The sequence below is a fragment of the Oncorhynchus mykiss genome, chromosome 7, assembly GCF_057628025.1.
Source record: "Oncorhynchus mykiss isolate SJ-2025 chromosome 7, ASM5762802v1, whole genome shotgun sequence".
NCBI classification, from domain to species: domain Eukaryota; kingdom Metazoa; phylum Chordata; class Actinopteri; order Salmoniformes; family Salmonidae; genus Oncorhynchus; species Oncorhynchus mykiss.
In genome coordinates, this window is record NC_143028.1 from 10,277,501 (window position 1) to 10,303,711 (window position 26,211).

Below are 26,211 nucleotides of genomic sequence, written 5' to 3' on the forward strand. Positions count from 1 at the left end.
ATGGGCATGTCTCAGTGCCATTATATATATTTTTTTACCTCTTCCAACAGTTCGTATAGGTCATACTGTTTACACAGTATCCCAGTGGCCTAAGACACTGGACTCCTAAGCCATGGATTGTGAGTTCTAGTCTTTTCTGAAGTGGATGGAAGCAGAGTGGCGCAGCGGGAGCGTGCTGGGCCCATAACCCAGAGGTCGATGGATCGAAACCATCCTCTGCTAAACAGTTTATTTTAAGTGCGAACAACATTTTTAAAAAATGTGTTGTTTCATGGGTATGTCTCAGTGCCATTATATATATTTTTTTACCTCTTCCAACAGTTCGTATAGGTCATACTCTTTACACAGTATCCCAGTGGCCTAAGACAATGGACTCCTAATCCAGGGATTGTGGGTTCAAGTCCCATCTGGGGTGGATGGAAGCAGAGTAGCGCAGCGGGAGCGTGCTGGGCCCGTAACCCAGAGGTCGATGGATCGAAACCATCCTCTGCTAAACAGTTTATTTTAAGTGGGAACAACATTTTTAAAAAATGTGTCGTTTCATGGGCATGTCTCAGTGCCATTAGATATATTTTTTTACCTCTTCCAACAGTTCGTATAGGTCATACTGTTTACACAGTATCCCAGTGGCCTAAGACACTGGACTCCTAAGCCATGGATTGTGAGTTCTAGTCTTTTCTGAAGTGGCTGAGAGCAGAGTGGCGCAGCGGAAGCGTGCTGGGCCCATAACCCAGAGGTCGATGGATCGAAACCATCCTCTGCTAAACAGATTATTTTCAAAAATGAAACGCAAACAGAAATTAGAAAGCTAAATTTCATTTGCGTGTCTCAGTGCTATCCAGTACACATTGTTTTTACTGCTTCTATCAGTTCATACTATTTGCAAAAGGTAGACAGTGCCCCAGTGGCCTAATGGATAAGGCACTGCCCTCCTAAGGCAGGGATTGTGTGTTCAAGTCCCATCTGGGGTGGATGGAAGCAGAGTGGCGCAGCGGGAGCGTGCTGGGCCCATAACCCAGAGGTCGATGGATCGAAACCATCCTCTGCTAAACAGTTTATTTTAAGTGCGAACAACATTTAAAAAAAATTTGTCGTTTCATGGGCATGTCTCAGTGCCATTATATATATTTTTTTACCTCTTCCAACAGTTCGTATAGGTCATACTGTTTACACAGTATCCCAGTGGCCTAAGACACTGGACTCCTAAGCCATGGATTGTGAGTTCTAGTCTTTTCTGAAGTGGCTGAGAGCAGAGTGGCGCAGCGGGAGCGTGCTGGGCCCATAACCCAGAGGTCGATGGATCGAAACCATCCTCTGCTAAACAGTTTATTTTAAGTGCAAACAACATTTTTAAAAAAATTTGTCGTTTCATGGGCATGTCTCAGTGCCATTATATATATTTCTTTACCTCATCCAACAGTTTGTATAGGTCATACTGTTTACACAGTATCCCAGTGGCCTAAGACACTGGACTCCTAAGCCATGGATTGTGAGTTCTAGTCTTTTCTGAAGTGGCTGAGAGCAGAGTGGCGCAGCGGGAGCGTGCTGGGCCCATAACCCAGAGGTCGATGGATCGAAACCATCCTCTGCTAAACAGTTTTTTTTAAGTGCAAACAACATTTTTAAAAAATTGGTCGTTTCATGGGCATGTCTCAGTGCCATTATATATATTTCTTTACCTCATCCAACAGTTCGTATAGGTCATACTGTTTACACAGTATCCCAGTGGCCTAAGACACTGGACTCCTAAGCCATGGATTGTGAGTTCTAGTCTTTTCTGAAGTGGTTGGAAGCAGAGTGGCGCAGCGGGAGTGTGCTGGGCCCATAACCCAGAGGTCGATGGATCGAAACCATTCTCTGCTAAACAGTTTATTTTAAGTGCGAACAACATTTTAAAAAAATTTGTCGTTTCATGGGCATGTCTCAGTGCCATTATATATATTTTTTTACCTCTTCCAACAGTTCGTATAGGTCATACTGTTTACACAGTATCCCAGTGGCCTAAGACACTGGACTCCTAAGCCATGGATTGTGAGTTCTAGTCTTTTCTGAAGTGGCTGAGAGCAGAGTGGCGCAGCGGGAGCGTGCTGGGCCCATAACCCAGAGGTCGATGGATCGAAACCATCCTCTGCTAAACAGTTTATTTTAAGTGCAAACAACATTTTTTAAAAAATTTGTCGTTTCATGGGCATGTCTCAGTGCCATTATATATATTTCTTTACCTCATCCAACAGTTTGTATAGGTCATACTGTTTACACAGTATCCCAGTGGCCTAAGACACTGGACTCCTAAGCCATGGATTGTGAGTTCTAGTCTTTTCTGAAGTGGCTGAGAGCAGAGTGGCGCAGCGGGAGCGTGCTGGGCCCATAACCCAGAGGTCGATGGATCGAAACCATCCTCTGCTGAACAGTTTATTTTAAGTGCAAACAACATTTTAAAAAAATTTGTCGTTTCATGGGCATGTGTCAGTGCCATTATATATATTTCTTTACCTCATCCAACAGTTCGTATAGGTCATACTGTTTACACAGTATCCCAGTGGCCTAAGACACTGGACTCCTAAGCCATGGATTGTGAGTTCTAGTCTTTTCTGAAGTGGCTGAGAGCAGAGTGGCGCAGCGGGAGTGTGCTGGGCCCATAACCCAGAGGTCGATGGATCGAAACCATCCTCTGCTAAACAGTTTATTTTAAGTGCAAACAACATTTTTAAAAAATTTGTCGTTTCATGGGCATGTCTCAGTGCCATTATATATATTTCTTTACCTCATCCAACAGTTCGTATAGGTCATACTGTTTACACAGTATCCCAGTGGCCTAAGACACTGGACTCCTAAGCCATGGATTGTGAGTTCTAGTCTTTTCTGAAGTGGATGGAAGCAGAGTGGCGCAGCGGGAGCGTGCTGGGCCCATAACCCAGAGGCCGATGGATCGAAACCATTCTCTGCTAAACAGTTTATTTTAAGTGCGAACAACATTTAAAAAAAAATTGTCCTTTCATGGGCATGTCTCAGTGCCATTAAATATATTTTTTTACCTCTTCCAACAGTTCGTATAGGTCATACTGTTTACACAGTATCCCAGTGGCCTAAGACACTGGACTCCTAAGCCATGGATTGTGAGTTCTAGTCTTTTCTGAAGTGGATGGAAGCAGAGTGGCGCAGCGGGAGCGTGCTGGGCCCATAACCCAGAGGTCGATGGATCGAAACCATCCTCTGCTAAAGAGTTTATTTTAAGTGCGAACAACATTTTTAAAAAATGTGTCGTTTCATGGGCATGTCTCAGTGCCATTATATATTTTTTTTTACCTCTTCCAACAGTTCGTATAGGTCATACTGTTTACACAGTATCCCAGTGGCCTAAGACACTGGACTCCTAAGCCATGGATTGTGAGTTCTAGTCTTTTCTGAAGTGGATGGAAGCAGAGTGGCGCAGCGGGAGCGTGCTGGGCCCATAACCCAGAGGTCGATGGATCGAAACCATCCTCTGCTAAACAATTTATTTTAAGTGCGAACAACATTTTTAAAAAATGTGTCGTTTCATGGGCATGTCTCAGTGCCATTATATATTTTTTTTTACCTCTTCCAACAGTTCGTATAGGTCATACTGTTTACACAGTATCCCAGTGGCCTAAGACACTGGACTCCTAAGCCATGGATTGTGAGTTCTAGTCTTTTCTGAAGTGGATGGAAGCAGAGTGGCACAGCGGGAGCGTGCTGGGCCCATAACCCAGAGGTCGATGGATCGAAACCATCCTCTGCTAAACAATTTATTTTAAGTGCGAACAACATTTTTAAAAAATGTGTCGTTTCATGGGCATGTCTCAGTGCCATTATATATATTTTTTTACCTCTTCCAACAGTTCGTATAGGTCATACTGTTTACACAGTATCCCAGTGGCCTAAGACACTGGACTCCTAAGCCATGGATTGTGAGTTCTAGTCTTTTCCGAAGTGGCTGAGAGCAGAGTGGCGCAGCGGGAGCGTGCTGGGCCCATAACCCAGAGGTCGATGGATCGAAACCATCCTCTGCTAAACAGTTTATTTTAAGTGCAAACAACATTTTAAAAAATTTTGTCGTTTCATGGGCATGTCTCAGTGCCATTATATATATTTCTTTACCTCATCCAACAGTTTGTATAGGTCATACTGTTTACACAGTATCCCAGTGGCCTAAGACACTGGACTCCTAAGCCATGGATTGTGAGTTCTAGTCTTTTCTAAAGTGGCTGAGAGCAGAGTGGCGCAGAGGGAGCGTGCTGGGCCCATAACCCAGAGGTCGATGGATCGAAACCATCCTCTGCTAAACAGTTTATTTTAAGTGCAAACAACATTTTTAAAAAATTTGTCGTTTCATGGGCATGTCTCAGTGCCATTATATATATTTTTTTACCTCATCCAACAGTTCGTATAGGTCATACTGTTTACACAGTATCCCAGTGGCCTAAGACACTGGACTCCTAAGCCATGGATTGTGAGTTCTAGTCTTTTCTGAAGTGGCTGAGAGCAGAGTGGCGCAGCGGGAGCGTGCTGGGCCCATAACCCAGAGGTCGATGGATCGAAACCATCCTCTGCTAAACAGTTTATTTTAAGTGCAAACAACATTTTTAAAAAATTGGTCGTTTCATGGGCATGTCTCAGTGCCATTATATATATTTCTTTACCTCATCCAACAGTTTGTATAGGTCATACTGTTTACACAGTATCCCAGTGGCCTAAGACACTGGACTCCTAAGCCATGGATTGTGAGTTCTAGTCTTTTCTGAAGTGGTTGGAAGCAGAGTGGCGCAGCGGGAGTGTGCTGGGCCCATAACCCAGAGGTCGATGGATCGAAACCATTCACTGCTAAACAGTTTATTTTAAGTGCGAACAACATTTTAAAAAAATTTGTCGTTTCATGGGCATGTCTCAGTGCCATTATATATATTTTTTTACCTCTTCCAACAGTTCGTATAGGTCATACTGTTTACACAGTATCCCAGTGGCCTAAGACACTGGACTCCTAAGCCATGGATTGTGAGTTCTAGTCTTTTCTGAAGTGGCTGAGAGCAGAGTGGCGCAGCGGGAGCGTGCTGGGCCCATAACCCAGAGGTCGATGGATCGAAACCATCCTCTGCTAAACAGTTTATTTTAAGTGCGAACAACATTTTTTTTAAAATTTGTCGTTTCATGGGCATGTCTCAGTGCCATTATATATATTTCTTTACCTCATCCAACAGTTTGTATAGGTCATACTGTTTACACAGTATCCCAGTGGCCTAAGACACTGGACTCCTAAGCCATGGATTGTGAGTTCTAGTCTTTTCTGAAGTGGCTGAGAGCAGAGTGGCGCAGCGGGAGCGTGCTGGGCCCATAACCCAGAGGTCGATGGATCGAAACCATCCTCTGCTAAACAGTTTATTTTAAGTGCAAACAACATTTTTTAAAAAATTTGTCGTTTCATGGGCATGTCTCAGTGCCATTATATATATTTCTTTACCTCATCCAACAGTTTGTATAGGTCATACTGTTTACACAGTATCCCAGTGGCCTAAGACACTGGACTCCTAAGCCATGGATTGTGAGTTCTAGTCTTTTCTGAAGTGGCTGAGAGCAGAGTGGCGCAGCGGGAGCGTGCTGGGCCCATAACCCAGAGGTCGATGGATCGAAACCATCCTCTGCTGAACAGTTTATTTTAAGTGCAAACAACATTTTAAAAAAATTTGTCGTTTCATGGGCATGTGTCAGTGCCATTATATATATTTCTTTACCTCATCCAACAGTTCGTATAGGTCATACTGTTTACACAGTATCCCAGTGGCCTAAGACACTGGACTCCTAAGCCATGGATTGTGAGTTCTAGTCTTTTCTGAAGTGGCTGAGAGCAGAGTGGCGCAGCGGGAGTGTGCTGGGCCCATAACCCAGAGGTCGATGGATCGAAACCATCCTCTGCTAAACAGTTTATTTTAAGTGCAAACAACATTTTTAAAAAATTTGTCGTTTCATGGGCATGTCTCAGTGCCATTATATATATTTCTTTACCTCATCCAACAGTTCGTATAGGTCATACTGTTTACACAGTATCCCAGTGGCCTAAGACACTGGACTCCTAAGCCATGGATTGTGAGTTCTAGTCTTTTCTGAAGTGGATGGAAGCAGAGTGGCGCAGCGGGAGCGTGCTGGGCCCATAACCCAGAGGCCGATGGATCGAAACCATTCTCTGCTAAACAGTTTATTTTAAGTGCGAACAACATTTAAAAAAAAATTGTCCTTTCATGGGCATGTCTCAGTGCCATTAAATATATTTTTTTACCTCTTCCAACAGTTCGTATAGGTCATACTGTTTACACAGTATCCCAGTGGCCTAAGACACTGGACTCCTAAGCCATGGATTGTGAGTTCTAGTCTTTTCTGAAGTGGATGGAAGCAGAGTGGCGCAGCGGGAGCGTGCTGGGCCCATAACCCAGAGGTCGATGGATCGAAACCATCCTCTGCTAAAGAGTTTATTTTAAGTGCGAACAACATTTTTAAAAAATGTGTCGTTTCATGGGCATGTCTCAGTGCCATTATATATTTTTTTTTACCTCTTCCAACAGTTCGTATAGGTCATACTGTTTACACAGTATCCCAGTGGCCTAAGACACTGGACTCCTAAGCCATGGATTGTGAGTTCTAGTCTTTTCTGAAGTGGATGGAAGCAGAGTGGCGCAGCGGGAGCGTGCTGGGCCCATAACCCAGAGGTCGATGGATCGAAACCATCCTCTGCTAAACAATTTATTTTAAGTGCGAACAACATTTTTAAAAAATGTGTCGTTTCATGGGCATGTCTCAGTGCCATTATATATTTTTTTTTACCTCTTCCAACAGTTCGTATAGGTCATACTGTTTACACAGTATCCCAGTGGCCTAAGACACTGGACTCCTAAGCCATGGATTGTGAGTTCTAGTCTTTTCTGAAGTGGATGGAAGCAGAGTGGCACAGCGGGAGCGTGCTGGGCCCATAACCCAGAGGTCGATGGATCGAAACCATCCTCTGCTAAACAATTTATTTTAAGTGCGAACAACATTTTTAAAAAATGTGTCGTTTCATGGGCATGTCTCAGTGCCATTATATATATTTTTTTACCTCTTCCAACAGTTCGTATAGGTCATACTGTTTACACAGTATCCCAGTGGCCTAAGACACTGGACTCCTAAGCCATGGATTGTGAGTTCTAGTCTTTTCCGAAGTGGCTGAGAGCAGAGTGGCGCAGCGGGAGCGTGCTGGGCCCATAACCCAGAGGTCGATGGATCGAAACCATCCTCTGCTAAACAGTTTATTTTAAGTGCAAACAACATTTTAAAAAATTTTGTCGTTTCATGGGCATGTCTCAGTGCCATTATATATATTTCTTTACCTCATCCAACAGTTTGTATAGGTCATACTGTTTACACAGTATCCCAGTGGCCTAAGACACTGGACTCCTAAGCCATGGATTGTGAGTTCTAGTCTTTTCTAAAGTGGCTGAGAGCAGAGTGGCGCAGAGGGAGCGTGCTGGGCCCATAACCCAGAGGTCGATGGATCGAAACCATCCTCTGCTAAACAGTTTATTTTAAGTGCAAACAACATTTTTAAAAAATTTGTCGTTTCATGGGCATGTCTCAGTGCCATTATATATATTTCTTTACCTCATCCAACAGTTCGTATAGGTCATACTGTTTACACAGTATCCCAGTGGCCTAAGACACTGGACTCCTAAGCCATGGATTGTGAGTTCTAGTCTTTTCTGAAGTGGCTGAGAGCAGAGTGGCGCAGCGGGAGCGTGCTGGGCCCATAACCCAGAGGTCGATGGATCGAAACCATCCTCTGCTAAACAGTTTATTTTAAGTGCAAACAACATTTTTAAAAAATTGGTCGTTTCATGGGCATGTCTCAGTGCCATTATATATATTTCTTTACCTCATCCAACAGTTCGTATAGGTCATACTGTTTACACAGTATCCCAGTGGCCTAAGACACTGGACTCCTAAGCCATGGATTGTGAGTTCTAGTCTTTTCTGAAGTGGTTGGAAGCAGAGTGGCGCAGCGGGAGTGTGCTGGGCCCATAACCCAGAGGTCGATGGATCGAAACCATTCACTGCTAAACAGTTTATTTTAAGTGCGAACAACATTTTAAAAAAATTTGTCGTTTCATGGGCATGTCTCAGTGCCATTATATATATTTTTTTACCTCTTCCAACAGTTCGTATAGGTCATACTGTTTACACAGTATCCCAGTGGCCTAAGACACTGGACTCCTAAGCCATGGATTGTGAGTTCTAGTCTTTTCTGAAGTGGCTGAGAGCAGAGTGGCGCAGCGGGAGCGTGCTGGGCCCATAACCCAGAGGTCGATGGATCGAAACCATCCTCTGCTAAACAGTTTATTTTAAGTGCAAACAACATTTTTTTTAAAATTTGTCGTTTCATGGGCATGTCTCAGTGCCATTATATATATTTCTTTACCTCATCCAACAGTTTGTATAGGTCATACTGTTTACACAGTATCCCAGTGGCCTAAGACACTGGACTCCTAAGCCATGGATTGTGAGTTCTAGTCTTTTCTGAAGTGGCTGAGAGCAGAGTGGCGCAGCGGGAGCGTGCTGGGCCCATAACCCAGAGGTCGATGGATCGAAACCATCCTCTGCTGAACAGTTTATTTTAAGTGCAAACAACATTTTAAAAAAATTTGTCGTTTCATGGGCATGTGTCAGTGCCATTATATATATTTCTTTACCTCATCCAACAGTTCGTATAGGTCATACTGTTTACACAGTATCCCAGTGGCCTAAGACACTGGACTCCTAAGCCATGGATTGTGAGTTCTAGTCTTTTCTGAAGTGGCTGAGAGCAGAGTGGCGCAGCGGGAGTGTGCTGGGCCCATAACCCAGAGGTCGATGGATCGAAACCATCCTCTGCTAAACAGTTTATTTTAAGTGCAAACAACATTTTTAAAAAATTTGTCGTTTCATGGGCATGTCTCAGTGCCATTATATATATTTCTTTACCTCATCCAACAGTTCGTATAGGTCATACTGTTTACACAGTATCCCAGTGGCCTAAGACACTGGACTCCTAAGCCATGGATTGTGAGTTCTAGTCTTTTCTGAAGTGGATGGAAGCAGAGTGGCGCAGCGGGAGCGTGCTGGGCCCATAACCCAGAGGCCGATGGATCGAAACCATTCTCTGCTAAACAGTTTATTTTAAGTGCGAACAACATTTTAAAAAAAATTGTCCTTTCATGGGCATGTCTCAGTGCCATTATATATATTTTTTTACCTCTTCCAACAGTTCGTATAGGTCATACTGTTTACACAGTATCCCAGTGGCCTAAGACACTGGACTCCTAAGCCATGGATTGTGAGTTCTAGTCTTTTCTGAAGTGGATGGAAGCAGAGTGGCGCAGCGGGAGCGTGCTGGGCCCATAACCCAGAGGTCGATGGATCGAAACCATCCTCTGCTAAAGAGTTTATTTTAAGTGCGAACAACATTTTTAAAAAATGTGTCGTTTCATGGGCATGTCTCAGTGCCATTATATATTTTTTTTTACCTCTTCCAACAGTTCGTATAGGTCATACTGTTTACACAGTATCCCAGTGGCCTAAGACACTGGACTCCTAAGCCATGGATTGTGAGTTCTAGTCTTTTCTGAAGTGGATGGAAGCAGAGTGGCGCAGCGGGAGCGTGCTGGGCCCATAACCCAGAGGTTGATGGATCGAAACCATCCTCTGCTAAACAATTTATTTTAAGTGCGAACAACATTTTTAAAAAATGTGTCGTTTCATGGGCATGTCTCAGTGCCATTATATATTTTTTTTTACCTCTTCCAACAGTTCGTATAGGTCATACTGTTTACACAGTATCCCAGTGGCCTAAGACACTGGACTCCTAAGCCATGGATTGTGAGTTCTAGTCTTTTCTGAAGTGGATGGAAGCAGAGTGGCACAGCGGGAGCGTGCTGGGCCCATAACCCAGAGGTCGATGGATCGAAACCATCCTCTGCTAAACAATTTATTTTAAGTGCGAACAACATTTTTAAAAAATGTGTCGTTTCATGGGCATGTCTCAGTGCCATTATATATATTTTTTTACCTCTTCCAACAGTTCGTATAGGTCATACTGTTTACACAGTATCCCAGTGGCCTAAGACACTGGACTCCTAAGCCATGGATTGTGAGTTCTAGTCTTTTCCGAAGTGGCTGAGAGCAGAGTGGCGCAGCGGGAGCGTGCTGGGCCCATAACCCAGAGGTCGATGGATCGAAACCATCCTCTGCTAAACAGTTTATTTTAAGTGCAAACAACATTTTAAAAAATTTTGTCGTTTCATGGGCATGTCTCAGTGCCATTATATATATTTCTTTACCTCATCCAACAGTTTGTATAGGTCATACTGTTTACACAGTATCCCAGTGGCCTAAGACACTGGACTCCTAAGCCATGGATTGTGAGTTCTAGTCTTTTCTAAAGTGGCTGAGAGCAGAGTGGCGCAGAGGGAGCGTGCTGGGCCCATAACCCAGAGGTCGATGGATCGAAACCATCCTCTGCTAAACAGTTTATTTTAAGTGCAAACAACATTTTTAAAAAATTTGTCGTTTCATGGGCATGTCTCAGTGCCATTATATATATTTCTTTACCTCATCCAACAGTTCGTATAGGTCATACTGTTTACACAGTATCCCAGTGGCCTAAGACACTGGACTCCTAAGCCATGGATTGTGAGTTCTAGTCTTTTCTGAAGTGGCTGAGAGCAGAGTGGCGCAGCGGGAGCGTGCTGGGCCCATAACCCAGAGGTCGATGGATCGAAACCATCCTCTGCTAAACAGTTTATTTTAAGTGCAAACAACATTTTTAAAAAATTTGTCATTTCATGGGCATGTCTCAGTGCCATTATATATATTTCTTTACCTCATCCAACAGTTCGTATAGGTCATACTGTTTACACAGTATCCCAGTGGCCTAAGACACTGGACTCCTAAGCCATGGATTGTGAGTTCTAGTCTTTTCTGAAGTGGATGGAAGCAGAGTGGCGCAGCGGGAGCGTGCTGGGCCCATAACCCAGAGGTCGATGGATCGAAACCATCCTCTGCTAAACAGTTTATTTTAAGTGCGAACAACATTTTAAAAAAATGTGTCGTTTCATGGGCATGTCTCAGTGCCATTATATATTTTTTTTTACCTCTTCCAACAGTTCGTATAGGTCATACTGTTTACACAGTATCCCAGTGGCCTAAGACACTGGACTCCTAAGCCATGGATTGTGAGTTCTAGTCTTTTCTGAAGTGGATGGAAGCAGAGTGGCGCAGCGGGAGCGTGCTGGGCCCATAACCCAGAGGTCGATGGATCGAAACCATCCTCTGCTAAAGAGTTTATTTTAAGTGCGAACAACATTTTTAAAAAATGTGTCGTTTCATGGGCATGTCTCAGTGCCATTATATTTTTTTTTTTACCTCTTCCAACAGTTCGTATAGGTCATACTGTTTACACAGTATCCCAGTGGCCTAAGCCATGGATTGTGAGTTCTAGTCTTTTCTGAAGTGGATGGAAGCAGAGTGGCGCAGCGGGAGCGTGCTGGGCCCATAACCCAGAGGTCGATGGATCGAAACCATCCTCTGCTAAACAATTTATTTTAAGTGCGAACAACATTTTTAAAAAATGTGTCGTTTCATGGGCATGTCTCAGTGCCATTATATATTTTTTTTTACCTCTTCCAACAGTTCGTATAGGTCATACTGTTTACACAGTATCCCAGTGGCCTAAGACACTGGACTCCTAAGCCATGGATTGTGAGTTCTAGTCTTTTCTGAAGTGGATGGAAGCAGAGTGGCACAGCGGGAGCGTGCTGGGCCCATAACCCAGAGGTCGATGGATCGAAACCATCCTCTGCTAAACAATTTATTTTAAGTGCGAACATTTTTAAAAAATGTGTCGTTTCATGGGCATGTCTCAGTGCCATTATATATATTTTTTTACCTCTTCCAACAGTTCGTATAGGTCATACTGTTTACACAGTATCCCAGTGGCCTAAGACACTGGACTCCTAAGCCATGGATTGTGAGTTCTAGTCTTTTCCGAAGTGGCTGAGAGCAGAGTGGCGCAGCGGGAGCGTGCTGGGCCCATAACCCAGAGGTCGATGGATCGAAACCATCCTCTGCTAAACAGTTTATTTTAAGTGCAAACAACATTTTAAAAAATTTTGTCGTTTCATGGGCATGTCTCAGTGCCATTATATATATTTCTTTACCTCATCCAACAGTTTGTATAGGTCATACTGTTTACACAGTATCCCAGTGGCCTAAGACACTGGACTCCTAAGCCATGGATTGTGAGTTCTAGTCTTTTCTAAAGTGGCTGAGAGCAGAGTGGCGCAGAGGGAGCGTGCTGGGCCCATAACCCAGAGGTCGATGGATCGAAACCATCCTCTGCTAAACAGTTTATTTTAAGTGCAAACAACATTTTTAAAAAATTTGTCGTTTCATGGGCATGTCTCAGTGCCATTATATATATTTCTTTACCTCATCCAACAGTTCGTATAGGTCATACTGTTTACACAGTATCCCAGTGGCCTAAGACACTGGACTCCTAAGCCATGGATTGTGAGTTCTAGTCTTTTCTGAAGTGGCTGAGAGCAGAGTGGCGCAGCGGGAGCGTGCTGGGCCCATAACCCAGAGGTCGATGGATCGAAACCATCCTCTGCTAAACAGTTTATTTTAAGTGCAAACAACATTTTTAAAAAAATGTGTCGTTTCATGGGCATGTCTCAGTGCCATTATATATATTTCTTTACCTCATCCAACAGTTTGTATAGGTCATACTGTTTACACAGTATCCCAGTGGCCTAAGACACTGGACTCCTAAGCCATGGATTGTGAGTTCTAGTCTTTTCTGAAGTGGCTGAGAGCAGAGTGGCGCAGCGGGAGCGTGCTGGGCCCATAACCCAGAGGTCGATGGATCGAAACCATCCTCTGCTAAACAGTTTATTTTAAGTGCAAACAACATTTTTAAAAAATTGGTCGTTTCATGGGCATGTCTCAGTGCCATTATATATATTTCTTTACCTCATCCAACAGTTCGTATAGGTCATACTGTTTACACAGTATCCCAGTGGCCTAAGACACTGGACTCCTAAGCCATGGATTGTGAGTTCTAGTCTTTTCTGAAGTGGTTGGAAGCAGAGTGGCGCAGCGGGAGTGTGCTGGGCCCATAACCCAGAGGTCGATGGATCGAAACCATTCTCTGCTAAACAGTTTATTTTAAGTGCGAACAACATTTTAAAAAAATTTGTCGTTTCATGGGCATGTCTCAGTGCCATTATATATATTTTTTTACCTCTTCCAACAGTTCGTATAGGTCATACTGTTTACACAGTATCCCAGTGGCCTAAGACACTGGACTCCTAAGCCATGGATTGTGAGTTCTAGTCTTTTCTGAAGTGGCTGAGAGCAGAGTGGCGCAGCGGGAGCGTGCTGGGCCCATAACCCAGAGGTCGATGGATCGAAACCATCCTCTGCTAAACAGTTTATTTTAAGTGCAAACAACATTTTTAAAAAATTTTGTCGTTTCATGGGCATGTCTCAGTGCCATTATATATATTTCTTTACCTCATCCAACAGTTTGTATAGGTCATACTGTTTACACAGTATCCCAGTGGCCTAAGACACTGGACTCCTAAGCCATGGATTGTGAGTTCTAGTCTTTTCTGAAGTGGCTGAGAGCAGAGTGGCGCAGCGGGAGCGTGCTGGGCCCATAACCCAGAGGTCGATGGATCGAAACCATCCTCTGCTGAACAGTTTATTTTAAGTGCAAACAACATTTAAAAAAAATTTGTCGTTTCATGGGCATGTGTCAGTGCCATTATATATATTTCTTTACCTCATCCAACAGTTCGTATAGGTCATACTGTTTACACAGTATCCCAGTGGCCTAAGACACTGGACTCCTAAGCCATGGATTGTGAGTTCTAGTCTTTTCTGAAGTGGCTGAGAGCAGAGTGGCGCAGCGGGAGTGTGCTGGGCCCATAACCCAGAGGTCGATGGATCGAAACCATCCTCTGCTAAACAGTTTATTTTAAGTGCAAACAACATTTTTAAAAAATTTGTCGTTTCATGGGCATGTCTCAGTGCCATTATATATATTTCTTTACCTCATCCAACAGTTCGTATAGGTCATACTGTTTACACAGTATCCCAGTGGCCTAAGACACTGGACTCCTAAGCCATGGATTGTGAGTTCTAGTCTTTTCTGAAGTGGATGGAAGCAGAGTGGCGCAGCGGGAGCGTGCTGGGCCCATAACCCAGAGGCCGATGGATCGAAACCATTCTCTGCTAAACAGTTTATTTTAAGTGCGAACAACATTTTTAAAAAAATTGTCCTTTCATGGGCATGTCTCAGTGCCATTATATATATTTTTTTACCTCTTCCAACAGTTCGTATAGGTCATACTGTTTACACAGTATCCCAGTGGCCTAAGACACTGGACTCCTAAGCCATGGATTGTGAGTTCTAGTCTTTTCTGAAGTGGATGGAAGCAGAGTGGCGCAGCGGGAGCGTGCTGGGCCCATAACCCAGAGGTCGATGGATCGAAACCATCCTCTGCTAAAGAGTTTATTTTAAGTGCGAACAACATTTAAAAAAAATGTGTCGTTTCATGGGCATGTCTCAGTGCCATTATATATTTTTTTTTACCTCTTCCAACAGTTCGTATAGGTCATACTGTTTACACAGTATCCCAGTGGCCTAAGACACTGGACTCCTAAGCCATGGATTGTGAGTTCTAGTCTTTTCTGAAGTGGATGGAAGCAGAGTGGCGCAGCGGGAGCGTGCTGGGCCCATAACCCAGAGGTCGATGGATCGAAACCATCCTCTGCTAAACAATTTATTTTAAGTGCGAACAACATTTTTAAAAAATGTGTCGTTTCATGGGCATGTCTCAGTGCCATTATATATTTTTTTTTACCTCTTCCAACAGTTCGTATAGGTCATACTGTTTACACAGTATCCCAGTGGCCTAAGACACTGGACTCCTAAGCCATGGATTGTGAGTTCTAGTCTTTTCTGAAGTGGATGGAAGCAGAGTGGCACAGCGGGAGCGTGCTGGGCCCATAACCCAGAGGTCGATGGATCGAAACCATCCTCTGCTAAACAATTTATTTTAAGTGCGAACAACATTTTTAAAAAATGTGTCGTTTCATGGGCATGTCTCAGTGCCATTATATATATTTTTTTACCTCTTCCAACAGTTCGTATAGGTCATACTGTTTACACAGTATCCCAGTGGCCTAAGACACTGGACTCCTAAGCCATGGATTGTGAGTTCTAGTCTTTTCCGAAGTGGCTGAGAGCAGAGTGGCGCAGCGGGAGCGTGCTGGGCCCATAACCCAGAGGTCGATGGATCGAAACCATCCTCTGCTAAACAGTTTATTTTAAGTGCAAACAACATTTTAAAAAATTTTGTCGTTTCATGGGCATGTCTCAGTGCCATTATATATATTTCTTTACCTCATCCAACAGTTTGTATAGGTCATACTGTTTACACAGTATCCCAGTGGCCTAAGACACTGGACTCCTAAGCCATGGATTGTGAGTTCTAGTCTTTTCTAAAGTGGCTGAGAGCAGAGTGGCGCAGAGGGAGCGTGCTGGGCCCATAACCCAGAGGTCGATGGATCGAAACCATCCTCTGCTAAACAGTTTATTTTAAGTGCAAACAACATTTTTAAAAAATTTGTCGTTTCATGGGCATGTCTCAGTGCCATTATATATATTTCTTTACCTCATCCAACAGTTCGTATAGGTCATACTGTTTACACAGTATCCCAGTGGCCTAAGACACTGGACTCCTAAGCCATGGATTGTGAGTTCTAGTCTTTTCTGAAGTGGCTGAGAGCAGAGTGGCGCAGCGGGAGCGTGCTGGGCCCATAACCCAGAGGTCGATGGATCGAAACCATCCTCTGCTAAACAGTTTATTTTAAGTGCAAACAACATTTTTAAAAAATTTGTCATTTCATGGGCATGTCTCAGTGCCATTATATATATTTCTTTACCTCATCCAACAGTTCGTATAGGTCATACTGTTTACACAGTATCCCAGTGGCCTAAGACACTGGACTCCTAAGCCATGGATTGTGAGTTCTAGTCTTTTCTGAAGTGGATGGAAGCAGAGTGGCGCAGCGGGAGCGTGCTGGGCCCATAACCCAGAGGTCGATGGATCGAAACCATCCTCTGCTAAACAGTTTATTTTAAGTGCGAACAACATTTTAAAAAAATGTGTCGTTTCATGGGCATGTCTCAGTGCCATTATATATATTTTTTTACCTCTTCCAACAGTTCGTATAGGTCATACTGTTTACACAGTATCCCAGTGGCCTAAGACACTGGACTCCTAAGCCATGGATTGTGAGTTCTAGTCTTTTCTGAAGTGGATGGAAGCAGAGTGGCGCAGCGGGAGCGTGCTGGGCCCATAACCCAGAGGTCGATGGATCGAAACCATCCTCTGCTAAACAGTTTATTTTAAGTGCAAACAACATTTTTAAAAAATTTGTCGTTTCATGGGCATGTCTCAGTGCCATTATATATATTTCTTTACCTCATCCAACAGTTCGTATAGGTCATACTGTTTACACAGTATCCCAGTGGCCTAAGACACTGGACTCCTAAGCCATGGATTGTGAGTTCTAGTCTTTTCTGAAGTGGATGGAAGCAGAGTGGCGCAGCGGGAGCGTGCTGGGCCCATAACCCAGAGGTCGATGGATCGAAACCATCCTCTGCTAAACAGTTTATTTTAAGTGCGAACAACATTTAAAAAAAAATTGTCGTTTCATGGGCATGTCTCAGTGCCATTATATATATTTTTTTACCTCTTCCAACAGTTCGTATAGGTCATACTGTTTGCACAGTATCCCAGTGGCCTAAGACACTGGACTCCTAAGCCATGGATTGTGAGTTCTAGTCTTTTCTGAAGTGGATGGAAGCAGAGTGGCGCAGCGGGAGCGTGCTGGGCCCATAACCCAGAGGTCGATGGATTGAAACCATCCTCTGCTAAACAGTTTATTTTAAGTGCGAACAACATTTTAAAAAAATGTGTCGTTTCATGGGCATGTCTCAGTGCCATTATATATATTTTTTTACCTCTTCCAACAGTTCGTATAGGTCATACTGTTTACACAGTATCCCAGTGGCCTAAGACACTGGACTCCTAAGCCATGGATTGTGAGTTCTAGTCTTTTCTGAAGTGGATGGAAGCAGAGTGGCGCAGCGGGAGCGTGCTGGGCCCATAACCCAGAGGTCGATGGATCGAAACCATCCTCTGCTAAACAGTTTATATTAAGTGCGAACAACATTTTTAAAAAATGTGTCGTTTCATGGGCATGTCTCAGTGCCATTATATATTTTTTTTTACCTCTTCCAACAGTTCGTATAGGTCATACTGTTTACACAGTATCCCAGTGGCCTAAGACACTGGACTCCTAAGCCATGGATTGTGAGTTCTAGTCTTTTCTGAAGTGGATGGAAGCAGAGTGGCGCAGCGGGAGCGTGCTGGGCCCATAACCCAGAGGTCGATGGATCGAAACCATCCTCTGCTAAACAATTTATTTTAAGTGCGAACAACATTTAAAAAAAATGTGTCGTTTCATGGGCATGTCTCAGTGCCATTATATATTTTTTTTTACCTCTTCCAACAGTTCGTATAGGTCATACTGTTTACACAGTATCCCAGTGGCCTAAGACACTGGACTCCTAAGCCATGGATTGTGAGTTCTAGTCTTTTCTGAAGTGGCTGAGAGCAGAGTGGCGCAGCGGGAGCGTGCTGGGCCCATAACCCAGAGGTCGATGGATCGAAACCATCCTCTGCTAAACAGTTTATTTTAAGTGCGAACAACATTTAAAAAAAAATTGTCGTTTCATGGGCATGTCTCAGTGCCATTATATATATTTTTTTACCTCTTCCAACAGTTCGTATAGGTCATACTGTTTGCACAGTATCCCAGTGGCCTAAGACACTGGACTCCTAAGCCATGGATTGTGAGTTCTAGTCTTTTCTGAAGTGGATGGAAGCAGAGTGGCGCAGCGGGAGCGTGCTGGGCCCATAACCCAGAGGTCGATGGATTGAAACCATCCTCTGCTAAACAGTTTATTTTAAGTGCGAACAACATTTTAAAAAAATGTGTCGTTTCATGGGCATGTCTCAGTGCCATTATATATATTTTTTTACCTCTTCCAACAGTTCGTATAGGTCATACTGTTTACACAGTATCCCAGTGGCCTAAGACACTGGACTCCTAAGCCATGGATTGTGAGTTCTAGTCTTTTCTGAAGTGGATGGAAGCAGAGTGGCGCAGCGGGAGCGTGCTGGGCCCATAACCCAGAGGTCGATGGATCGAAACCATCCTCTGCTAAACAGTTTATATTAAGTGCGAACAACATTTTTAAAAAATGTGTCGTTTCATGGGCATGTCTCAGTGCCATTATATATTTTTTTTTACCTCTTCCAACAGTTCGTATAGGTCATACTGTTTACACAGTATCCCAGTGGCCTAAGACACTGGACTCCTAAGCCATGGATTGTGAGTTCTAGTCTTTTCTGAAGTGGATGGAAGCAGAGTGGCGCAGCGGGAGCGTGCTGGGCCCATAACCCAGAGGTCGATGGATCGAAACCATCCTCTGCTAAACAATTTATTTTAAGTGCGAACAACATTTAAAAAAAATGTGTCGTTTCATGGGCATGTCTCAGTGCCATTATATATTTTTTTTTACCTCTTCCAACAGTTCGTATAGGTCATACTGTTTACACAGTATCCCAGTGGCCTAAGACACTGGACTCCTAAGCCATGGATTGTGAGTTCTAGTCTTTTCTGAAGTGGCTGAGAGCAGAGTGGCGCAGCGGGAGCGTGCTGGGCCCATAACCCAGAGGTCGATGGATCGAAACCATCCTCTGCTAAACAGTTTATTTTAAGTGCAAACAACATTTTTAAAAAATTTGTCGTTTCATGGGCATGTCTCAGTGCCATTATATATATTTCTTTACCTCATCCAACAGTTCGTATAGGTCATACTGTTTACACAGTATCCCAGTGGCCTAAGACACTGGACTCCTAAGCCATGGATTGTGAGTTCTAGTCTTTTCTGAAGTGGATGGAAGCAGAGTGGCGCAGCGGGAGCGTGCTGGGCCCATAACCCAGAGGTCGATGGATCGAAACCATCCTCTGCTAAACAGTTTATTTTAAGTGCGAACAACATTTTAAAAAAATGTGTCGTTTCATGGGCATGTCTCAGTGCCATTATATATATTTTTTTTACCTCTTCCAACAGTTCGTATAGGTCATACTGTTTACACAGTATCCCAGTGGCCTAAGACACTGGACTCCTAAGCCATGGATTGTGAGTTCTAGTCTTTTCTGAAGTGGATGGAAGCAGAGTGGCGCAGCGGGAGCGTGCTGGGCCCATAACCCAGAGGTCGATGGATCGAAACCATCCTCTGCTAAACAGTTTATTTTAAGTGCGAACAACATTTTTAAAAAATGTGTCGTTTCATGGGCATGTCTCAGTGCCATTATATATATTTTTTTACCTCTTCCAACAGTTCGTATAGGTCATACTGTTTACACAGTATCCCAGTGGCCTAAGACACTGGACTCCTAAGACATGGATTGTGAGTTCTAGTCTTTTCTGAAGTGGATGGAAGCAGAGTGGCGCAGCGGGAGCGTGCTGGGCCCATAACCCAGAGGTCGATGGATCGAAACCATCCTCTGCTAAACAGTTTATTTTAAGTGCGAACAACATTTTTAAAAAATGTGTCGTTTCATGGGCATGTCTCAGTGCCATTATATATATTTTTTTACCTCTTCCAACAGTTCGTATAGGTCATACTGTTTACACAGTATCCCAGTGGCCTAAGACACTGGACTCCTAAGACATGGATTGTGAGTTCTAGTCTTTTCTGAAGTGGCTGAGAGCAGAGTGGCGCAGCGGAAGCGTGCTGGGCCCCTAACCCAGAGGTCGATGGATAGAAACCATCCTCTGCTAAACAGTTTATTTTAAGTGCGAACAACATTTTTTTTTAAATGTGTCGTTTCATGGGCATGTCTCAGTGCCATTATATATATTTTTTTACCTCTTCCAACAGTTCGTATAGGTCATACTGTTTACACAGTATCCCAGTGGCCTTAGACACTGGACTCCTAAGCCAAGGATTGTGAGTTCTAGTCTTTTCTGAAGTGGATGGAAGCAGAGTGGCGCAGCGGGAGTGTGCTGGGCCCATAACCCAGAGGTCGATGGATCGAAACCATCCTCTGCTAAACAGTTTATTTTAAGTGCGAACAACATTTTTTTTTAAATGTGTCGTTTCATGGGCATGTCTCAGTGCCATTATATATATTTTTTTACCTCTTCCAACAGTTCGTATAGGTCATACTGTTTACACAGTATCCCAGTGGCCTAAGACACTGGACTCCTAAGCCATGGATTGTGAGTTCTAGTCTTTTCTAAAGTGGCTGAGAGCAGAGTGGCGCAGCGGGAGCGTGCTGGGCCCATAACCCAGAGGTCGATGGATCGAAACCATCCTCTGCTAAACAGTTTATTTTAAGTGCGAACAACATTTTTAAAAAATGTGTCGTTTCATGGGCATGTCTCAGTGCCATTATATATATTTTTTTACCTCTTCCAACAGTTCGTATAGGTCATACTGTTTACACAGTATCCCAGTGGCCTTAGACACTGGACTCCTAAGCCATGGATTGTGAGTTCTAGTCTTTTCTGAAGTGGATGGAAGCAGAGTGGCGCAGCGGGAGCGTGCTGGGCCCATAACCCAGAGGTCGATGGATCGAAACCATCCTCTGCTAAACAGTTTATTTTAAGTGCGAACAACATTTTTTTTAAATGTGTCGTTTCATGGGCATGTCTCCGTGTCATTATATATTTTTTTTTACCTCTTCCAACAGTTCGTATAGGTCATACTGTTTACACAGTATCCCAGTGGCCTAAGACACTGGACTCCTAAGCCATGGATTGTGAGTTCTAGTCTTTTCTGAAGTGGCTGAGAGCAGAGTGGCGCAGCGGAAGCGTGCTGGGCCCATAACCCAGAGGTCGATGGATCGAAACCATCCTCTCCTAAACAGTTTATTTTAAGTGCGAACAACATTTTTAAAAAATGTGTCGTTTCATGGGCATGTCTCAGTGCCATTATATATATTTTTTTACCTCTTCCAACAGTTCGTATAGGTCATACTGTTTACACAGTATCCCAGTGGCCTAAGACACTGGACTCCTAAGCCAGGGATTGTGGGTTCAAGTCCCATCTGGGGTAAATGGAAGCAGAGTGGCGCAGCGGGAGCGTGCTGGGCCCATAACCCAGAGGTCGATGGATCGAAACCATCCTCTGCTAAACAGTTTATTTTTTTACCTCTTCCAACAGTTCGAATAGGTCATACTGTTTACACAGTATCCCAGTGGCCTAAGACACTGGACTCCTAAGCCATGGATTGTGAGTTCTAGTCTTTTCTGAAGTGGATGGAAGCAGAGTGGCGCAGCGGGAGCGTGCTGGGCCCATAACCCAGAGGTCGATGGATCGAAACCATCCTCTGCTAAACAGTTTATTTCAAGTGCGAACAACATTTTTAAAAAATGTGTCGTTTCATGGGCATGTCTCAGTGCCATTATATATATTTTTTCGAAACCATCCTCTGCTAAACAGATTATTTTCAAAAATGAAACGCAAACAGAAATTAGAAAGCTAAATTTCATTTGCGTGTCTCAGTGCTATCCAGTACACATTGTTTTTACTGCTTCTATCAGTTCATACTATTTGCAAAAGGTAGACAGTGCCCCAGTGGCTTAATGGATAAGGCCTCCTAAGCCAGGGATTGTGGGTTCAATTCCCATCTGGGGTGGATGGAAGCAGAGTGGCGCAGCGGGAGTGTGCTGGGCCCATAACCCAGAGGTCGATGGATCGAAACCATCCTCTGCTAAACAGTTTATTTTAAGTGCGAACAACATTTTTAAAAAATGTGTCGTTTCATGGGCATGTCTCAGTGCCATTATATATATTTGTTTACCTCTTCCAACAGTTCGTATAGGTCATACTGTTTACACAGTATCCCAGTGGCCTAAGACACTGGACTCCTAAGCCATGGATTGTGAGTTCTAGTCTTTTCTGAAGTGGATGGAAGCAGAGTGGCGCAGCGGGAGCGTGCTGGGCCCATAACCCAGAGGTCGATGGATCGAAACCATCCTCTGCTAAACAGTTTATTTTAAGTGCGAACAACATTTTTAAAAAATGTGTCGTTTCATGGGCATGTCTCAGTGCCATTATATATATTTGTTTTACCTCTTCCAACAGTTCGTATAGGTCATACTGTTTACACAGTATCCCAGTGGCCTAAGACACTGGACTCCTAAGACATGGATTGTGAGTTCTAGTCTTTTCTGAAGTGGCTGAGAGCAGAGTGGCGCAGCGGAAGCGTGCTGGGCCCATAACCCAGAGGTCGATGGATCGAAACCATCCTCTGCTAAACAGTTTATTTTAAGTGCGAACAACATTTTTTTTTAAATGTGTCGTTTCATGGGCATGTCTCAGTGCCATTATATATATTTTTTTACCTCTTCCAACAGTTCGTATAGGTCATACTGTTTACACAGTATCCCAGTGGCCTTAGACACTGGACTCCTAAGCCAAGGATTGTGAGTTCTAGTCTTTTCTGAAGTGGATGGAAGCAGAGTGGCGCAGCGGGAGTGTGCTGGGCCCATAACCCAGAGGTCGATGGATCGAAACCATCCTCTGCTATACAGTTTATTTTAAGTGCGAACAACATTTTTTTTTAAATGTGTCGTTTCATGGGCATGTCTCAGTGCCATTATATATATTTTTTTACCTCTTCCAACAGTTCGTATAGGTCATACTGTTTACACAGTATCCCAGTGGCCTAAGACACTGGACTCCTAAGCCATGGATTGTGAGTTCTAGTCTTTTCTAAAGTGGCTGAGAGCAGAGTGGCGCAGCGGGAGCGTGCTGGGCCCATAACCCAGAGGTCGATGGATCGAAACCATCCTCTGCTAAACAGTTTATTTTAAGTGCGAACAACATTTTTTTTTAAATGTGTCGTTTCATGGGCATGTCTCAGTGCCATTATATATATTTTTTTAGCTCTTCCAACAGTTCGTATAGGTCATACTGTTTACACAGTATCCCAGTGGCCTAAGACACTGGACTCCTAAGCCATGGATTGTGAGTTCTAGTCTTTTCTAAAGTGGCTGAGAGCAGAGTGGCGCAGCGGGAGCGTGCTGGGCCCATAACCCAGAGATCGATGGATCGAAACCATCCTCTGCTAAACAGTTTATTTTAAGTGCGAACAACATTTTTAAAAAATGTGTCGTTTCATGGGCATGTCTCAGTGCCATTATATATATTTTTTTACCTCTTCCAACAGTTCGTATAGGTCATACTGTTTACACAGTATCCCAGTGGCCTAAGACACTGGACTCCTAAGCCATGGATTGTGAGTTCTAGTCTTTTCTGAAGTGGCTGAGAGCAGAGTGGCGCAGCGGAAGCGTGCTGGGCCCATAACCCAGAGGTCGATGGATCGAAACCATCCTCTCCTAAACAGTTTATTTTAAGTGCGAACAACATTTTTAAAAAATGTGTCGTTTCATGGGCATGTCTCAGTGCCATTATATATATTTTTTTACCTCTTCCAACAGTTCGTATAGGTCATACTGTTTACACAGTATCCCAGTGGCCTAAGACACTGGACTCCTAAGCCAGGGATTGTGGGTTCAAGTCCCATCTGGGGTAAATGGAAGCAGAGTGGCGCAGCGGGAGCGTGCTGGGCCCATAACCCAGAGGTCGATGGATCGAAACCATCCTCTGCTAAACAGTTTATTTTTTTACCTCTTCCAACAGTTCGAATAGGTCATACTGTTTACACAGTATCCCAGTGGCCTAAGACACTGGACTCCTAAGCCATGGATTGTGAGTTCTAGTCTTTTCTGAAGTGGATGGAAGCAGAGTGGCGCAGCGGGAGCGTGCTGGGCCCATAACCCAGAGGTCGATGGATCGAAACCATCCTCTGCTAAACAGTTTATTTCAAGTGCGAACAACATTTTTAAAAAATGTGTCGTTTCATGGGCATGTCTCAGTGCCATTATATATATTTTTTCGAAACCATCCTCTGCTAAACAGATTATTTTCAAAAATGAAACGCAAACAGAAATTAGAAAGCTAAATTTCATTTGCGTGTCTCAGTGCTATCCAGTACACATTGTTTTTACTGCTTCTATCAGTTCATACTATTTGCAAAAGGTAGACAGTGCCCCAGTGGCTTAATGGATAAGGCCTCCTAAGCCAGGGATTGTGGGTTCAATTCCCATCTGGGGTGGATGGAAGCAGAGTGGCGCAGCGGGAGTGTGCTGGGCCCATAACCCAGAGGTCGATGGATCGAAACCATCCTCTGCTAAACAGTTTATTTTAAGTGCGAACAACATTTTTAAAAAATGTGTCGTTTCATGGGCATGTCTCAGTGCCATTATATATATTTGTTTACCTCTTCCAACAGTTCGTATAGGTCATACTGTTTACACAGTATCCCAGTGGCCTAAGACACTGGACTCCTAAGCCATGGATTGTGAGTTCTAGTCTTTTCTGAAGTGGCTGAGAGCAGAGTGGCGCAGCGGGAGCGTGCTGGGCCCATAACCCAGAGGTCAATGGATCGAAACCATCCTCTGCTAAACACTTTATTTTAAGTGCGAACAACATTTTTAAAAAATGTGTCGTTTCATGGGCATGTCTCAGTGCCATTATATATATTTTTTTACCTCTTCCAACAGTTCGTATAGGTCATACTGTTTACACAGTATCCCAGTGGCCTAAGACACTGGACTCCTAAGCCATGGATTGTGAGTTCTAGTCTTTTCTGAAGTGGATGGAAGCAGAGTGGCGCAGCGGGAGTGTGCTGGGCCCATAACCCAGAGGTCGATGGATCGAAACCATCCTCTGCTAAACAGTTTATTTTAAGTGCGAACAACATTTTAAAAAAATGTGTCGTTTCATGGGCATGTCTCAGTGCCATTATATATATTTTTTTACCTCTTCCAACAGTTCGTATAGGTCATACTGTTTAAACAGTATCCCAGTGGCCTAAGACACTGGACTCCTAAGCCATGGATTGTGAGTTCTAGTCTTTTCTGAAGTGGCTGAGAGCAGAGTGGCGCAGCGGGAGCGTGCTGGGCCCATAACCCAGAGGTCGATGGATCGAAACCATCCTCTGCTAAACAGTTTATTTTAAGTGCGAACAACATTTTTAAAAAATGGGTCGTTTCATGGGCATGTCTCAATGCCATTATATATATTTTTTTACCTCTTCCAACAGTTCGTATAGGTCATACTGTTTACACAGTATCCCAGTGGCCTAAGACACTGGACTCCTAAGCCATGGATTGTGAGTTCTAGTCTTTTCTGAAGTGGATGGAAGCAGAGTGGCGCAGTGGGAGCGTGCTGGGCCCATAACCCAGAGGTCGATGGATCGAAACCATCCTCTGCTAAACAGTTTATTTTAAGTGCGAACAACATTTTAAAAAAATGTGTCGTTTCATGGGCATGTCTCAGTGCCATTATATATATTTTTTTACCTCTTCCAACAGTTCGTATAGGTCATACTGTTTACACAGTATCCCAGTGGCCTAAGACACTGGACTCCTAAGCCATGGATTGTGAGTTCTAGTCTTTTCTGAAGTGGATGGTAGCAGAGTGGCGCAGCGGGAGCGTGCTGGGCCCATAACCCAGAGGTCGATGGATCGAAACCATCCTCTGCTAAACAGTTTATTTTAAGTGCGAACAACATTTTAAAAAAATGTGTCGTTTCATGGGCATGTCTCAGTGCCATTATATATATTTTTTTACCTCTTCCAACAGTTCGTATAGGTCATACTGTTTACACAGTATCCCAGTGGCCTAAGACACTGGACTCCTAAGCCAGGGATTGTGAGTTCTAGTCTTTTCTGAAGTGGATGGAAGCAGAGTGGCGCAGCGGGAGCGTGCTGGGCCCATAACCCAGAGGTCGATGGATCGAAACCATCCTCTGCTAAACAGATTATTTTCAAAAATGAAACACAAACAGAAATTAGAAAGCTAAATTTCATTTGCGTGTCTCAGTGCTATCCAGTACACATTGTTTTTACTGCTTCTATCAGTTCATACTATTTGCAAAAGGTAGACAGTGCCCGAGTGGCCTAATGGA

The 26,211-nt window shown here is 43.7% G+C and overlaps 4 non-coding genes across 4 annotated transcripts; all 4 read left to right on the forward strand.

Moving 5' to 3' along the window:
• The first annotated feature begins 421 nt into the window (after window positions 1-421).
• trnat-cgu (transfer RNA threonine (anticodon CGU)) lies at window positions 422-493 on the forward strand. Its single transcript has one exon. It is a non-coding gene; the product is annotated as a tRNA-Thr (tRNA).
• Window positions 494-692: 199 nt separating this feature from the next.
• On the forward strand, window positions 693-764 carry trnam-cau (transfer RNA methionine (anticodon CAU)). The gene has a single exon. It is a non-coding gene; the product is annotated as a tRNA-Met (tRNA).
• Window positions 765-22,419: 21,655 nt separating this feature from the next.
• On the forward strand, window positions 22,420-22,491 carry trnam-cau (transfer RNA methionine (anticodon CAU)). The gene has a single exon. It is a non-coding gene; the product is annotated as a tRNA-Met (tRNA).
• A 2,953-nt stretch (window positions 22,492-25,444) lies between these two features.
• On the forward strand, window positions 25,445-25,516 carry trnam-cau (transfer RNA methionine (anticodon CAU)). The gene has a single exon. It is a non-coding gene; the product is annotated as a tRNA-Met (tRNA).
• Window positions 25,517-26,211: the final 695 nt, after the last annotated feature.